The sequence below is a fragment of the Culex quinquefasciatus genome, chromosome 1 (assembly GCF_015732765.1).
Source record: "Culex quinquefasciatus strain JHB chromosome 1, VPISU_Cqui_1.0_pri_paternal, whole genome shotgun sequence".
NCBI classification, from domain to species: Eukaryota; Metazoa; Arthropoda; class Insecta; order Diptera; family Culicidae; genus Culex; species Culex quinquefasciatus.
Genome location: NC_051861.1, coordinates 67938732 through 67956141, shown reverse-complemented (window position 1 = coordinate 67956141; position 17410 = coordinate 67938732). Strand labels below are relative to the sequence as shown.

Here is a 17410-nt window from a genome sequence, read left to right as displayed (position 1 = left end):
TACACCCCTTTACAATGTTATTTGCGTGTTTAAATCGCTGCAATTTAAATAGCTTGCAAGTTCGGTCATACCTTTTCCTCGGTTTTCGTACCACTTTGATTGTTATTTTTCTCACAGAACTCTTTATGTTTAATGTTTGTTTACGTTCGTTACGTTTAACAATGTGTTTAGCAATTCAGAAATCGCATATTTTTATTTGGCGGGGGCTTAAGTTAATATTGATTTATAAAAAAGAAAAGTTCAAGATGGTATGTCAGAGACATAACCGAAAGACATAGGACCAAACAATTTGAATGAGTTTTTGGATTGCTAGTGAAATCTGGAATAAGATTATTTTATTTTGTTTCAAAGATTTGTCGGCAAAATTATCATAAATGTTCTCCCAAGGTGAACCTTCCATGAGGGCACCGGCAACTCCAGGTTGTGGCCAACACTGTCGGAATGTAAATTTTCATGTACATTATCAAAAACCATGAATTTTGATACCCATATTGCCACAACTCGTATGGTTCTGTAAATGTCCCCCCAGGCCCCGGGGGAACGTTCTTTGAGGGCTGCGGCCACTCCAGGTTGTGGCCACCACTGTCGAATAGCCATTGGCATGTTCAGTATCAAAAAACATGAATTTTGATACCTATACAGCCACAACTCGTATGGTTCTGTAAAAAGCCCACCAGGCTCCGGGGGAACCTGCTTTGAGATCACCGGCCACTCCAGGTTGTGGCCAACACTGTCGAAAGGGCCATTTTTATGTCCAGTATCAAAACCATGAATTTTGATACCAATGTTGCCACAACTCGTATGGTTCTGTAAAAAGTCCTCCGGGCCCGGGGGAACCTGCTTTGAGGGCACCGGCCACTCCAGGGTGTGGCCACTACTGTAGAAATGGCCATTATTATGTTCAGTACCAAAATCCATGAATTTTGATACCCATAATGCCACAACTCGTATGGTTCTATAAATGTTCCCCCGAGCTCCGGGGGAACCTGTTTCGAGGGTACCGGCCACTCCAGGTTTTTTCCACCACCAATTCGAAATTTTCATGAGAACCGCCGCATCATAGTGGCTTCAACGCGGTCCGCTTCGCTCGAATTTCCTCCTTCTGCTGCTGGTGGTTCTTCTTTCTGGTTGCTGGTCCTCTTCTTCTATTAACTACTGCTGCTGCTGCTCCGCGCCGGCCCGACGTGCACAGTTCGAGTGCTCGTTCCAAAGTGACTTGCTTTTGCGAAATTTTCTGCTTAAATAGCGGCACAGCCGGAGAACGGCACAAAGGGGCGCGGCCTCGAATGCATACGCTCGCTCTGATTGGTCATCTGTCCGATTTGTACTGAAAAATTACTCATTTTGATTGCATGTTTTAAGTGCTTTAACTATGTTTAGTCAAACTATCTATGTAGTTAAACGATAGCTGAAGTCTTCCTCTTTCGATTGGTGGTCCAACCGTCTGGATTGATTCACAGGGAAAAAAGATATAAGCGTTCAAAATGTCCCCTTTTTTAACCTCTTAAAAGTGACGCTTTGGATCGAATTTCTGAACTGGCCCCCCAATATAGTAAGTAGAGACATAGTCCTATGTCAATATCAGAGAAAATTTTAAGGAAAAGTGGCTGCATTTGGATGAATTTGTTTGGAAAATTGCATTAAAATAAGTTCTGGAAGACATTTCCGAACTTTTTTTCATAAAAAATATGTGTTACATCCATCAAAAAATGCTTCAGAATTTTTAGTTTTCTCTTTCATTAATCAATCCTTAATTCTAGTAAGGGACCATTCATAAACCACGTGGACACTTTGGAAGACGGGAGGGGGTTCAGCGATTGTCCACGCTCCATATCAATAAGATTTGTTTCGTATGGAAATTGGGGGAGGGTCTGAGATTTTAAAAATGAGTCCACGTGGTTTATGGATAGTCCCTTAGCCCCCGCCAAATAACAATATGCGATTTTTCGAATTGCTTAAGATAATCAAAACGTAAAAAAAAACATTAAAAAGCTCTGTGAGTAAGATAACAATCAAAATGGTACGAAAACCGAGGAAAAAGTATGACTGAACTTGCAAGCTATTTAAATTGCAGCGATTTAAACACGCAAATAACATTGCAAAAGGGTGTAGCTCCAAAACATCACTGTTTACACGAAATTTGATTTCAGATTCGGATTCAGCGGCCAAAATTACTATAAAGAAAGCATACCTTGACCTTTGCGACACATGCTTGCAACATCGTGTAATTAGTAGGCCTTGCTTCTGAATTCCGAGAAATTATGAAAATTGGCACTTTTTTTCTCACTAAAACTCAAATATCTCGGCTCTGGAGTGTCGAAATTGCATTTTCTCAGAGGGCAAAATGTTCGCCATGAAATTTCCTACAAGCTGCATGTATTGGTTTTACTGGGAAAAATAGGCTACCCTAAATTAAATGAGCGTTTCTGAAAAAAGTTTCGAAAAAATGCGATTTTTCCGACATAAATCCGCCTGGGAGAGTCCAAAAACTTAAGTTTTTGTGTGGGCCCGTATAGCACCCCCCTGTCTATGGTTCGCAATATGCGTGCACGGGCATCAACCCCCTGTATCCGCACGTCAACACACACAGCTGTCAGCGCACGGCAGCACGGCCTCAGTTCCTATTCAGCAGTCATTCAGTCTGGTGGCATCTCGGCAACGCTCGGAGTCCTGACCCGTGGGAGCTAGGGTCCACACAATGGCGAATCCTGCCAGGAGAGCGTTTGTTGTTTTCGCTTAGCTCTAGTGTTTTTTTTCGTTTTCTGTGCACGCCAAGCGCGTTAAGTGACAGGTGAGTGAAGTAAAAAAAAAGGAAATCGGTGAGTTGATTTTCGGTTGTGGAGGAGGATCGGCCGGATGCTGCTCAAAATGGAAATTTGGTTTGTCTGTCGCGCGGAGAACGTGGACTTTTGGCTGAAATTTTTGATTTCTGCACCATTAGCATGGTTTGTTTTGCTGTGGTGAGAAAAAAGAACGGGAGACTGAAAAAAGTTGAACTGAGAAAGAGAAAGAAAATTTATGTTGACACTTTTGGAAGTGATGCCAGATTTTCAATATCTGTACAATATCTATGACTTTGTCTGCAGATCCCAATTAGTGATTTAATTGACTTTTGCTCATATTTTGAAAAAAGTTTGGTCGTGCGTAACCACAACTTAAAGTTTAAGGAAAAATCAAGAACAAGATGTCCCTTCTGCTTAGTAATTTAAGCTCTCGGTAACTAAATACCGCTAAATTCAGAAGATTGAAATGTGGGCTGTGTAAAAAGCGGTCGAAGTTTTTTTTCCTATCTTTTTCGGGGAAAAGAAGGAAATGGCTTGTAAATGTAACTCATTCCAGAGGTAGAGATAGCATCACTGGAAGGCCTATGGAAGAGGAGGTGTGTGAATGTTCTATCATGTCTGGCGTAGACTGGCTTGTGAATATCTTCAGTAAGACCTGTGGGGGAAGGGTTTGTAAGTGCATGTCCAAGCAACGGTTTGGAGAAGATAGCAACGGCTTGTGAGCTCTCACTGGAAGGCCCTTCCGGCTTGTGAACTCACTGAATAGGCCGCAACGACTTCAACAACGGCTTGTGAGCTCTCACTGAAAGGCCCTTCCGGCTTGTGAACTCACTGAATAGGCCGCAACGACTTCAACAACGGCTTGTGAGCTCTCACTGAAAGGCCCTCCGGCTTGTGAACTCACTGAATGGGCCGCAACGATTCAACAACGGCTTGTGGGCTCTCACTGAAAGGCCCTTCCGGCTTGTGAACTCACTGAATAGGCCGCACCGATTCAGCAACGGCATGTGAGCTCTCACTGAAAGGCCCTTCCGGCTTGTTAACTCACTGAATAGGCCGCAACGACTTCAACAACGGCTTGTGAGCTCTCACTGAATGCCCTTCCGGCGTGTAAACTCACTGAATAGGCCGCAACGATTCAGCAACGGCTTGTGAGCTCTCACTGAAAGGCCCTTCCGGCTTGTGAACTCACTGAATAGGCCGCAACGATTCAGCAACGGCTTGTGAGCTCTCACTGAAAGGCCCTTCCGGCTTGTGAACTCACTGCATAGGCCGCAACGATTCTACAACGGCTTGTGAGCTCTCACTGAAAGGCCCTTCCGGCTTGTGAACTCACTGAATAGGCCGCAACGATTCAGCAACGGCTTGTGAGCTCTCACTGAAAGGCCCTTCCGGCTTGTGAACTCACTGAATAGGCCGCAACGATTCAGCAACGGCTTGTGAGCTCTCACTGAAAGGCCCTTCCGGCTTGTGAACTCAGTGAAAGGCCACAACGACTGGTGAACACTCACTGAAAGGCCTGTCTGGCTTGTGAGCTCAACGGAAGACACCAACGGCTTGTGATCTCTCACTGAAAGGTCCTTCTGGCTTGTGATCTCACTGAAAGGCCGCAACGACTGGTGAACACTCGCTGACTCATGCCTGGTAGGGTGGATTTTCATGGATTTTTCGATGACCGACATCGAAAGCGGCTTTCGATGCTCGTGCTCATATTTTGCCGAAAACTCATTTTTATCAATCAGGTTAAATCGCAAAATGGTTTGGATTGATATTTTATGGTAATATAAGCACAAACAAATACATACCCATCGCCGGAAAGTTGCGAAAATGCGATTTTCCGACTTTTCATTTTCGATGCACGAGCATCTTCAGACGACCGACATCGAAAGCATAGGGAGCGTTCTTTTATTACGTAACGCAGTAGGGGGGGAGGGGGGGTCGGAGGCCGTGTTACGCTCAATACAAAATTTTTGAAATTTGTATGGAAATTTTGTTACGAGGGGGGGGGAGGGGGTCTAAAAGTCCGATTTTTCGCGTTACGTAATAAAAGAACGCTCCCATACTCAGGACCATGCTTTGCTAAAATGTCCGTGCATTGAAACTCGATGCTCGTCCAGTGCCTTTTTGCTACCTCAGCGGCACCCTAGACACAAACCTAAATAACGCTTTGAAACGCTTGGTATGGGATGGGAATGAAACTTGACGAAACAAATTCTATCTGTCAAACCAGACCTTGTCAAAAATCAAAACAGCTGATTTTACATGGTGAAATGGAGTTGATCTTCTGGCCATTGTTTTGCAGGCGGAATCCGCCACCGGTGGACGGATTGCTTGCCTAGGTTAGCAAGAGGAACTGATCCACAGGTGGCCGGATATCTGGACATTGTTTTGCAGGAGGATTCCGTCCACCGTTGGACGGATTGCCAAGTTGACAAGACTTGTCCAACGGTGGATGGATTTCGGAGCATTGTTTTGCAGGAGGAATCGGTCCACCGGTGGCCGGATTTCTGGACATTGTTTTGCAGGAAGAATCCGTCCACCGGTGGCCGGATTTCTGGACATTGTTTTGCAGGAGGAATCCGTCCACCGGTGGCCGGATATCTGGACATTGTTTTGGCAGGAGGAATCGGTCCACCGGTGGACGGATTTCAGGGCATTGTTTTGCAGGAGAAATCCGTCCACCGGTGGACGGATTGCCTGGCCAAGTTGACAGGAGGAACTTGTCCACCAGTAGATGGATTTCGGAGCATTGTTTTGCAGGAGGAATAGGTCCACCGGTGGCCGGACTTCTGGACATTGTTTTGCAGGAGGAATCCGTCCACCGGTGGTTGGATTTCGGGGCATTGTTTTGCAGGAGGAATCGGTCCACCGGTGGCCGGATTTCTGGACATTGTTTTGCAGGAGGATTCCGTTCACCGGTGGACGGATTGCCTGGCCAAGTTGACAAGAGGAACTTGTCCAGCGGTGGATGGATTTCGGGGCATTGTTTTGCAGGAGGAATCGGTCCACCGGTGGCCGGATTTCTGGACATTGTTTTGCAGGAGGATTCCGTTCACCGGTGGACGGATTGCCTGGCCAAGTTGACAAGAGGAACTTGTCCAGCGGTGGATGGATTTCGGGGCATTGTTTTGCAGGAGGAATCGGTCCACCGGTGGCCGGATTTCAGGGTTTTGTTTTGCAGGAGGACCGATTTCTGGGCATTGTTTTGCAGGAAGATTCCGTGCACCGATGGACGGATTGCCTGGCCAAGTTGACAAGAGGAAATGTTCCACTGGTGGATGGATTTCGGGGCATTGTTTTGCAGGAGGAATCCGTCCACCGATGGACGGATTTCTGGGCATTGTTTTGCAGGAGGATTCCATGCACCGTTGGACGGATGGCTTGCCTAGATTTTGATTAAATTTCTTAAATTCCAAAATTTCTAAAATTTCAAAAAAAAATTAAAATTTTCTTAAACATATAAATTTACTAAGTTTTTTTAAAAAATCAATGTTTTCTAAAATTTCAAAGTTTTCTAAAATTTTATAATTTCTAAAATATAAAAAATATACTAAATGTCTTTACTTTCTTTAATTTCTTAAATTCCTTTTATTTCTTTATATTTATAATTTCCTGAATATCTTAAATTTCTTAAATTTCTTAAATTTCTTAAATTTCTTAAATTTCTTAAATTTCTTAAATTTCTTAAATTTCTTAAATTTCTTAAATTTCTTAAATTTCTTAAATTTCTTAAATTTCTTAAATTTCTTAAATTTCTTAAATTTCTTAAATTTCTTAAATTTCTTAAATTTCTTAAATTTCTTAAATTTCTTAAATTTCTTAAATTTCTTAAATTTCTTAAATTTCTTAAATTTCTTAAATTTCTTAAATTTCTTAAATTTCTTAAATTTCTTAAATTTCTTAAATTTCTTAAATTTCTTAAATTTCTAAAATTTCTTAAATTTCTTAAATTTCTTAAATTTCTTAAATTTCTTAAATTTCTTAAATTTCTTAAATTTCTTAAATTTCTTAAATTTCTTAAATTTCTTAAATTTCTTAAATTTCTTAAATTTCTTAAATTTCTTAAATTTCTTAAATTTCTTAAATTTCTTAAATTTCTTAAATTTCTTAAATTTCTTAAATTTCTTAAATTTCTTAAATTTCTTAAATTTCTTAAATTTCTTAAATTTCTTAAATTTCTTAAATTTCTTAAATTTCTTAAATTTCTTAAATTTCTTAAATTTCTTAAATTTCTTAAATTTCTTAAATTTCTTAAATTTCTTCAATTCCTTAAATTTCTTAAATTTCTTAAATTTCTTAAATTTCTTAAATTTCTTAAATTTCTTAAATTTCTTAAATTTCTTAAATTTCTTAAATTTCTTAAATTTCTTAAATTTCTTAAATTTCTTAAATTTCTTAAATTTCTTAAATTTCTTAAATTTCTTAAATTTCTTAAATTTTTAAATTTCTTAAATTTCTTAAATTTCTTAAATTTCTTAAATTTCTTAAATTTCTTAAATTTCTTAAATTTCTTAAATTTCTTAAATTTCTTAAATTTCTTAAATTTCTTAAATTTCTTAAATTTCTTAAATTTCTTAAATTTCTTAAATTTCTTAAATTTCTTAAATTTCTTAAATTTCTTAAATTTCTTAAATTTCTTAAATTTCTTAAATTTCTTAAATTTCTTAAATTTCTTAAATTTCTTAAATTTCTTAAATTTCTTAAATTTCTTAAATTTCTTAAATTTCTTAAATTTCTTAAATTTCTTAAATTTTTTAAATTTCTTAAATTTTTTTTAAATTTCTAAAATTTTTTAAATTTCTAAAATTTTTTAAATTTCTAAAATTTCTGAAATTTCTAAAATTTTTTAAATTTCTAAAATTTCTTAAATTTCTTAAATTTCTTAAATTTTTTAAATTTCTAAAAAATTTAAAATTTCTAAAATGTTTAAATTTTCTAAAATTTCTAAAATTTTTAGAATTTATAAAATTTCTAAAATTTTTATAATTTCTATATTATTTCTATAATTTCTTTAATTTATTTAAAATTTCTTTTATTCCTTTAATTCCTTAAATTACTTATTATTTTAAATTTCTTTAATTATTTAAATTTCCTCAATTTCCTAAATTTCTTAAATTTCTCATATGTCTTGAATTATTTACTTTTTTAAATTTCTTAAATTTTTTAAATTACTTAATTTTTTTAAAATTCCTAAAATTTTTCCAATTTTTTTTCCACTCTATTATCTTTCATCTTTTTTGCATGATTTTTCGCAACGAACATGAGGCAAAAGGTTTTATTTAATTAAATTATACGCTAGTCTAATCATACGCCTTTTTGAAAAAGATTTATTGAACAACATCAGCTTATTTCATAAGTTGTTCTGGAATTCCGATCGCTACCAATTAGGTTTTACGCCGTGACGTCATTTGACAGCTCGTGTGCACTGTTTACATGGTCTTTCCCCGAACAAAATCGACGACCGCATCGAACTGTGCTAAGTCCATGTAAACAGTGCACTCCTTCTAACCTCCAAATCGAGTCGGCGTAAAACCTAATGCTGCTTTGTTTACGTTTGAATCTGTCATTTTCCATCCTTCGTTAACTTGCATGCAAGTGTTCCTTATTCCGGAAAGTCGATTTTGGGGTTGTGTCTAAGCTAAATGAAGTAACGCAAGCCACGAGCATCGAGTTGGTTCGATGCTCGTGCTCTCGATGTCGTTGCACAATCCATGAAAATCCAGCCGTAAAGGTAAGGAAAGAGTTAAAGTAGAAAAAGTGGGAAGGTACAAATGTGTATGGCACCATAGCGAACAAGTGGAAGAAAGAGGGAAGAAAGAAATGTCTTTGTAAAAATGTTTTGGGAACTAAAAAGTTATTTCTAAATGACAAATATTTTTTTCACCGTAATATCCCTGTTTGAAAAATGTCGCACGTCGTACGAGCTGTCGCGCGGTTTTCATTTTACCGTTTCGATATCGATTGGTCGAAAGGACGACAAACGAACGACAAACACTCGACATGCGCGGCATTGTTTTTTTCCATCGATTTTCCTTCAATTTGACGTCACGATATTCGTCGACGCAGTTTGACAGTTCTCTTCAGTTGGTCTTGTTTGGACTTGATCAAATCAGAGAAACTTTGTACCGAATCGAACCAGTTTACGTTGCCGAAAGTTAGTGTGGATTTTGGCCGGTTGATTGGTAAGTTGTGTTGCTTTTTTTGTGAGCGGCTTTATCATAGCAATATATTCCAGATTTCCTGATTTCGGCCTTCGTGATGGAGGAGGAGGAGGAGGAGGAGGAGAACGGGTCACATCGTTGCTCCGGCGGGCCATGCCGGAAGACGGGAAGGGAAGCACCCGGTCTGCGATCGAGGAAGCGGATTGATGTTTAACTTTCCGCGGGAGGTGGCGGTGCGTGCCATACCCAAGGAGGAGGACAATGAAACGGCAAGTAATGGATGTTTCCCCCAATGGAACAGAAAGAGGGAGAAAGACCATTCCCCTTCCCGTCAAGTCTTGGGGAGGTGTACAATGTTCCGTGTGAAAAGAAAGGTGGAGGAAGACGGCGTTTCTGATCCGCCGGAGGTTTTTATACGGTGAGTTGTGTTTTTGAAACGATAGAGGGGGTTTTGCATCCCATTTGGACGACGGAAAATAAATGAGGACGATGAAAGTGTGCGTGGGAGGGACTGGAGAATTAAAAACCTGAAACCATCACAAATTCTAAACAATAAAATTCTATTTTTCATACCAATCTTTCCTGAATCTTTTCAATTCCACAATTCAAATTTTCTAAGATTCACATAAATATAAAAATCTATTAAAAGGTATAGTTTCGTTCAAAAATATGAAAAATATATAAAAAATTATAAAATTGTGTCTATTCAATTCAATTCTATTTATTTCTTTGGTTATCTTTTAACAATACACTCAAACCCCGATGGTTTGACACCAACTGTTGTCAAACGAACTTTTAGTTTGACACCCCTTTTACACGGAGTTCACACACACTACCAAACGATTGAAAATTATAAAATTATAAAATTATAAAATTATAAAATTATAAAATTATAAAATTATAAAATTATAAAATTATAAAATTATAAAATTATAAAATTATAAAATTATAAAATTATAAAATTATAAAATTATAAAATTATAAAATTATAAAATTATAAAATTATAAAATTATAAAATTATAAAATTATAAAATTATAAAATTATAAAATTATAAAATTATAAAATTATAAAATTATAAAATTATAAAATTATAAAATTATAAAATTATAAAATTATAAAATTATAAAATTATAAAATTATAAAATTATAAAATTATAAAATTATAAAATTATAAAATTATAAAATTATAAAATTATAAAATTATAAAATTATAAAATTATAAAATTATAAAATTATAAAATTATAAAATTATAAAATTATAAAATTATAAAATTATAAAATTATAAAATTATAAAATTATAAAATTATAAAATTATAAAATTATAAAATTATAAAATTATAAAATTATAAAATTATAAAATTATAAAATTATAAAATTATAGAATTATAAAATTATAAAATTATAAAATTATAAAATTATAAAATTATAAAATTATAAAATTATAAAATTATAAAATTATAAAATTATAAAATTATAAAATTATAAAATTATAAAATTATAAAATTATAAAATTATAAAATTATAAAATTATAAAATTATAAAATTATAAAATTATAAAATTATAAAATTATAAAATTATAAAATTATAAAATTATAAAATTATAAAATTATAAAATTATAAAATTATAAAATTATAAAATTATAAAATTATAAAATTATAAAATTATAAAATTATAAAATTATAAAATTATAAAATTATAAAATTATAAAATTATAAAATTATAAAATTATAAAATTATAAAATTATAAAATTATAAAATTATAAAATTATAAAATTATAAAATTATAAAATTATAAAATTATAAAATTATAAAATTATAAAATTATAAAATTATAAAATTATAAAATTATAAAATTATAAAATTATAAAATTATAAAATTATAAAATTATAAAATTATTAAATTATAAAATTATAAAATTATAAAATTATAAAATTATAAAATTATTAAATTATTAAATTATTAAATTATTAAATTATTAAATTATTAAATTATTAAATTATTAAATTATTAAATTATTAAATTATTAAATTATTAAATTATTAAATTATTAAATTATTAAATTATTAAATTATTAAATTATTAAATTATTAAATTATTAAATTATTAAATTATTAAATTATTAAATTATTAAATTATTAAATTATTAAATTATTAAATTATTAAATTATTAAATTATTAAATTATAAAATTATAAAATTATAAAATTATAAAATTATAAAATTATAAAATTATAAAATTATAAAATTATAAAATTATAAAATTATAAAATTATAAAATTATAAAATTATAAAATTATAAAATTATAAAATTATAAAATTATAAAATTATAAAATTATAAAATTATAAAATTATAAAATTATAAAATTATAAAATTATAAAATTATAAAATTATAAAATTATAAAATTATAAAATTATAAAATTATAAAATTATAAAATTATAAAATTATAAAATTATAAAATTATAAAGTTATAAAATTATAAAATTATAAAATTATAAAATTATAAAATTATAAAATTATAAAATTATAAAATTATAAAATTATAAAATTATAAAATTATAAAATTATAAAATTATAAAATTATAAAATTATAAAATTATAAAATTATAAAATTATAAAGTTATAAAATTATAAAATTATAAAATTATAAAATTATAAAATTATAATACTATAAAACTATAAAATTGTAAAATTATAAAATTATAAAACTATAAAACTATAAAATTGTAAAATTATAAAATTGTTAAAATTTTAAAATATTTAGGTTCTACAAATCATGAACTCTTAAATTTTCAAATTGTATTATTCTTAAAATTCTTGATATTTTCAAAACTGTTTTTAAAAATATCAAAGATTTTATTTTTATTTTAAAATTATTCCGATATTTTAGATTTTAACGATTCGAGCATATCATAATTGTTCAAAAACTTTAAAGTTCAATGCTTGACGAGATGAACTGAAAGGCCAACTGGAAGACAACGCCAAAAACCACGTGAAGATCGCGACACACAACAAGTAAAATTAATGAATTTTTGTGAAATCGAGTGAAAAAGATTAATTTACAGAAATATATGTATTTTTAATAATTTTAAAATAAAAAAAAATATTTTTACTGCCACATAACCTAAAAACCCGAAAAAACAGCACACGACAAAGGCACGACAACCTAAATAACAAAACCGTGCGACGTCGGTCGAATGTCGTACGACAATGTCGAACAATTTCGATGATCGATCGCACGACAAATACGACATTTTGGTGCAAAAACGTATGACATTCGTGCGAATGTCGCACGACATTGTCGTGCGACGTCGTATGATTGCACGGACGACAAACGACGGACGTCCGACGGACTTTTCAGTCAGGGATACAGCCATTCTACGGCAAACAGAAAGTCTTCAAATCAAAATCCTCCGATACAGTAAATAATGTAAACAAAAATCTGAAAAGCACGTGTCACAAGTGTGTTTCGGAAGTAAAATTGTACTACGTGTCACAAGTGTGCACATAATTCCCATACAAACTAAAATAAGCTTAAATCAATAGATCAATAGTTTGTTACTGCAGTATATATTCAAAAACAAAAGGTTGCATTGCCTTTAGAAAGTATGTGTGTACATAAATTTGTGAAAAACAAGAAAATTTTTCCACATTTTACAACAACATGTACTACGTGTCACAAGTGTGCACATAATTCCCATACAAGCTTAAATCAATAGATTAACCGACTTAATCATGATTAAGTCGGTTAATCTATTGATTTAAGCCTATTTTAGTTTGTTACTGCAGTATATATTCAAAAACAAAAGGTTGCATTGCCTTTAGAAAGTATGTGTGTACATAAATTTGTGAAATACAAGAAAATTTTTCCACATTTTACAACAACAAGTATGACGAGTCACAAGTGTGCACGATCATTTTGATGATAAATTGGTCTGTGTCACAAGTGTGTATTGCGATATCCGGGAAACGAAGGGAGTTTCCAAAGTCGGGTTAAAGCATCTTGTAGTGTTTGTTAAGTATAGCAAAACGTCATCATTAACTCATTTTCGACCAAAATGGTTTATGTCACAAAATAGCATACAGCTGACGATATGTTTATGTATACTTCTATTGTTTTTGTTTATCTTGATTTTTTCTGTTATTTTTCGCGGTAAGATTGTCAAATCGTCGGGAGAGTTTGATGTTGTATGTGGCCGCAGCTAACGGAATCTATTACAGGCGCTGGTGGACGACTTCTTAACAGTGAGAAACGTTACCGGCAACAACCGGCTCCTGCGGCGGTTGTTCTTGTAGAACTGATAACGGTTGTTGTTGCGGGGAGCTACGCAGTTTCCACCGTTGCTGAAGGCGATTCCATATTTACATACCAAATGTTAGGAATGTCCACGATCCTAACCCGGGTACGGGAGCTCCATTAACCTAGACAACAGAGAAACTGGCGTAAGCGACAAAATGCTGTGGGACGCTTCCGATGCATGCTGGAGAAACCTGAACTATGATGAGTACGTCTTGAACGGGTTTTCATTCGGAATTCTGCTAAGTTCATTTCGTTTATTTTAACAGTCATCACACCGAAAGATTGTCGCGGCCTGCGGTGATGAGCCAGTAAGGCTCGAGGGTCAAATCGGCCAGTCCATCCAAGACCAGAAACGGCTATTTCGACCAAGCTAAAGGGTAACGCAAGGGGGAGAATCTGTTTAAGTAACTAGTGGTTGATATTTTCATTGTTTTCCAGAACCTACGGCTGGATAACTCGCTGCAATCGGATAGGTCCACTGGTCTACGAGCTGAGGAGGAGGACACAAAGCCGGACCAGGAGGCTAACCGCCCTTGAACGGAGGAAGTCAGTCAGCAACAATTGGATTTTGACGAAAGGACCAGGTGAACTCGGAGAACATCGGTGCCTTACAAAAGCGTAAGCGGAAGCCGATCTTTCTGCTGCAAAATGGACCAAGGATTGACCAAGACGTATCATGGAAAACTGTGCCACTCCCGTCACTGTCAGTCAGTCCGAGTGCCTGTCACGTTGAGATCCTATTTTGTATGAAAATATAATTTGAAAAAACAAGGCAAATAAAATCAATGCTTTGTGCTCAAAAATTAAACTTTTTTGCCAAAAAAAAATCGAATAAAACATTTAATAAAGTAGTATTCCTGAAGAACCGCATTTCGGTCTTGGAGATGCGACGAGACCGACGAACCTGTACCGAAGTGCCGAGACCGACCCAACCAAAGGTCTTCCAGCAAACCGTCGTACCAGAAAGCCAACGCCGACCACGATGTCGAACCCGGAGTTCCGCTGTCCTATCTAACCTACAAGGCACTCACACGCGAGCGAGCGAGAGGTGAGGGGAATGAATCTGTGTCTCAACTTCCTCCGCCCACAGCTGGAAAAAGTGCATGTCTAAACACTCATTCCAAAAGTGCCGCCAACGTCACCAGACACTGCTACACGACGACTCGGAACAAAGATCCGTACGGAAATCAGTCAACCCGCAGACCCTTGCACCATCTGTCAACCAGCCAATAGTTTCCCAACCCGCTGGCCAAGAACCACAAAAGTCTACTTCGGCAACGTGCAACTGCACCCAGACGGTGAAAACCGTCATGCTGCTGGCGGCGTTTGTCCACCTGCTGTACGACAAGGACAGACCTGTGCCATGCCGGCTTCGGCTGGACAATGCAGGTTAACTTTATTACAAAACAGATAACAAAACGGCTGAACACAAGTCGAATAGCTGCGAACGAGGACGATCCAGCTCCAGTCGCTCCACAGCTTCGCTGTTAACGTGAAGTACCTCATCGCCCTCAAGATAACCGAGATGGTTCCGTCGGCCCCGTTTAGCTCGTCCAATTGACCGATTCCTGCGGATATTCAGCTGGCCGAACTGAACTTCCACACACCGGACCGGATCGGCATGTTGCTTGCCATTCCGCACCGTCGTCGCCGACCTTGACGACAACCGAAGCCTGGCTCTTCGGCGGTTCCTGTAGCTGGAGAAGCGGCTCAAACCTGAAACGGTAGAAAGGTTAGTTTATTATCGAGTACGAATCCCTAAGATACTGCAACTTGGTTGAAGATCCCGACGACGTACCTGATCAAGGTCGTTACTTTATGCCCCACCACGCCTTCCTTCACCCCTCGAGTTCCACAATCAAACTGAGGGTAGTTTTCGACGCTTCGGCGTGTGCTGTTGGAGACAGCCCTAGTGTGCTAGTGTGCGTCCAACGACCAGATAGCGACCTTCTACCTGTCAAAGATATAACCTGGTCGTTCATCCCTCCTGGGACGATAAATTTCGGTTGCGTCAGGGAGGTAGCTGTGAAGAGCAAAAAGATATAATCTCAAGCGCAGATTAAAGAACGCACAACTTACCTTCGAGCTGTAGGCCCCAGCTCTCGCGCTTTTCTCCGTCATATGCTTCTCTTTGGAGTGTTGCTCGGGAACGGGCCAGCATTATATGTGTTGGTAAGAACTGCAGATCGCTGAAATGTTTACACGCGGGCAAAAATGATCTAGGGCTTGCTGCAAAAATGTTTTAAAATGTGACATTTTCTGCAGCAAGTCCACTGTTGCAGATTTGAGGTATATTTTTCCTTTGGGCGTTGCCTAACCCAAATATCCAATTTAAAACATTTTTAATTCGTTGTGCACACTTAGCACAACTGCAGGGGTCGTCCATTAAAAAAAACTACGTAACAATAACATCCACTAATTAATCTCACACTTAGCCTAACCCAAATATCCAATTTAAAACATTTTTAAGTCGTTGTGCACACTTAGAACAACTGCAGGGGCCAAAAACGAAACTATTGGCACTACGCCCCGGGGCATGGCCTTCCTCTAACGTGGGATTTCTGCTCCAGCGCCTCTGACGAGACAGGAGAAACCGGGAACTGCAGGGTCGTCCAAACCAAAAACTACGTAACAATAACATCCACCTACCAATGTCAAACAGAGAAACAGCGCGCGCGCATGCACTATGGTACATTGGGTGGCCAAGTTTCAAAAAGTGACCTTCTCCAAATATTTTTGGTATTTTTTCTCGAAAGTAAACATTCTAACTAAGAAAAATCCAAATTTTCAAAGCTCTAAGTTTGTTCATTATGGAGATACGAAAGCTGAAAGTCAAAAATTGGAGTAAAAAACTTGCGTTTTTCGTAAAAAAGGCAGATTGTTTAATTTTAACATAGCTCAGCCATTTTAAATATTTTATTAGGACAATTATACATCGTTGGAAAGGTAATGAGATAAACTTTGAAACTATTAGTAGATAAATGTTGTTTCCAAACCAAAAACTGAAGTTATCATCGAATAACTAGAGCATTTTTTTGACAAAACTTATTTTTTTGTGTTTGTTAATCGAGTACTTTTTTTGCTAACCGATGCTAAACATGAAACTAAGATCACTTGAAAGATTGGATCATAATCTAACATTGCTAAAATTTCCAGCCTGCGACTTTTTGCGTTTTCGGAGATATGCCATTTTAAACATTTACGTTTTATCAAAATTTGCTGCAATCTACAATGCGCCCGTTTATTTTACTTGCTTTGCTACCTACTTCGTGGGCATCGTCGCTTCAAAAATCAGTACCTGGTTTCAAGAAGTAAAAAAGTAAAGAAGTTTCTCAAGCGAAACTGGAGAATGGAGAATCTCAGTTTGACTCCGAAAAAAGTATTCAGCAAAATATTGACTTAGCATGATGAATTTCTGCGATCAATCCATGAAACTGGTCCACATTTAAGTTCTATGTTGGTTCTATTTCAATACCATACATTTACCCAAATTTGTATGAAAAAAACATTTAAAAAGCAAAAACATAATTTAGCCGCCTGTTTGTATGGGGATGGCCCATAGTGGCATGTAGGTAAACAGCCAGGCAGGCAGACAGCAAACTCGTGAGAGAGTTTGAACCTGAGAGAGAGCACGTGCGTGTATGAATTGGAATTAAGAAAATCGCTGTTAGGTAGCCCCTTACAGCTGGCCGCGCAAAAAGGGTCAGTTTCGGGCGCTAATAACTTCGTGGGAAAAAATCCCAAAAATATGGTGTCTTCGGAAAAGTTGTTCTAAATTAAATGAATGTTCTACATCGGAGAAATGGTGAAAATCAGATAATTATGGCGCCTTCCACAGGTAAAAAAGTAAAACAGTTGCCTTTCTCCATACATTTTGACGATTTTTCCCATACATACTTAAAGCGATTGGAGGGAGGGCTTTTTTATAAAATTATTTTCATTAGGTCCTTTTCGGTGCTGGGACCTGGTTAGGACCGAGTCGGCTTATGTAATTACAATTGACTTAATAATTACAGAGGATCTTGTGTGCAAATGTTAGTGGGAGGGGAGCCGATTACCCGCGGCCTACTCGGGGTTAGTAGGGAAGGGATTGATGTTAAAGACAAGGCGTGGAAAGGGAAGGGGGATTGTGTAGGGGTCTTGGTTGGCTCTGCTGGCCT

At 35.4% G+C, this 17410-nt stretch overlaps 1 protein-coding gene and 2 long non-coding RNA genes across 4 annotated transcripts in view; 2 read left to right on the top strand and 1 right to left on the bottom strand.

The window, feature by feature from the left end:
• The window catches only part of LOC6045520 (cytochrome P450 315a1, mitochondrial), a 93339-nt gene that overhangs the window by 40833 nt on the left and 35096 nt on the right, over positions 1 to 17410 (bottom strand). The window lies entirely within an intron of this gene.
• LOC119765495 lies at positions 8812 to 12014 on the top strand. Of its 2 annotated transcripts, XR_005276774.1 has the most exons (3): positions 8812 to 8965; positions 9019 to 9362; positions 11841 to 12014. It is a non-coding gene; the product is annotated as an uncharacterized LOC119765495 (long non-coding RNA). The 2 variants fall into 2 exon arrangements; XR_005276773.1 differs by lacking the exon at positions 11841 to 12014 and having other exon boundaries at positions 9019 to 9520.
• LOC119765500 lies at positions 13106 to 14122 on the top strand. Its single transcript, XR_005276780.1, has 3 exons — positions 13106 to 13455; positions 13517 to 13627; positions 13689 to 14122. It is a non-coding gene; the product is annotated as an uncharacterized LOC119765500 (long non-coding RNA).